The following is a 618-nucleotide window of genomic DNA, read 5'->3' as shown; positions in this document are numbered from 1 at the left end:
TTTATTTTTCTCCATATGGTAACTCAGAAGATTTTTTTTTCAGTCCTGATTAATACCAACTTATTTCAATGGTATAAAAAACTTTGCTCCCATGTAACTCCATTTTCTCCCCGCTTTGTGCTGTTACTGTCATATAAATTAATATCTTTATACACTATATGCCCATCAACACAGATTTATAATAATTTCTTTATGCAGCTGTCTTTTAAATCAGATAAGATTTTCTAAAGAAGAATTACAAACAAAAAATACATTTATACTGTCTTTTATATTTCGCTATATAGTTACCTTTACGTACTCTATTTCTTTATGTGGATTCGAGTTACTGTCTAGCATCCTTTCCTCCCAGCTGAAGAACTCATTTTATTACCTCATGTTGGGCAGGAGTGCTGGCAACAAAATTTCTTAGTTTCTGCAAATGCCTTAATTTATTTTCATTTTTAAAGGATAGTTCTTTTGGATACTCTTGGTTGACAGTCTTTTTCTTTAAGCACTTTGAATATGCTATCTCAATGCCATGGTTTCTGATGAGAAATAAGTTGTTAATCTTGTTGAGGATCCCTTGTGTCTGATGGATTGCTTCTTTCATGCTGCTTTCAAGATTCTCTTTTATCTTTG

The sequence above is a fragment of the Orycteropus afer genome, unplaced genomic scaffold (assembly GCF_000298275.1).
Source record: "Orycteropus afer afer isolate SDZICR_OR568_19922 unplaced genomic scaffold, OryAfe1.0 scaffold00401, whole genome shotgun sequence".
In the NCBI taxonomy this organism is placed as follows: domain Eukaryota; kingdom Metazoa; phylum Chordata; class Mammalia; order Tubulidentata; family Orycteropodidae; genus Orycteropus; species Orycteropus afer.
Note: the sequence above shows the minus strand (reverse complement) of the source record.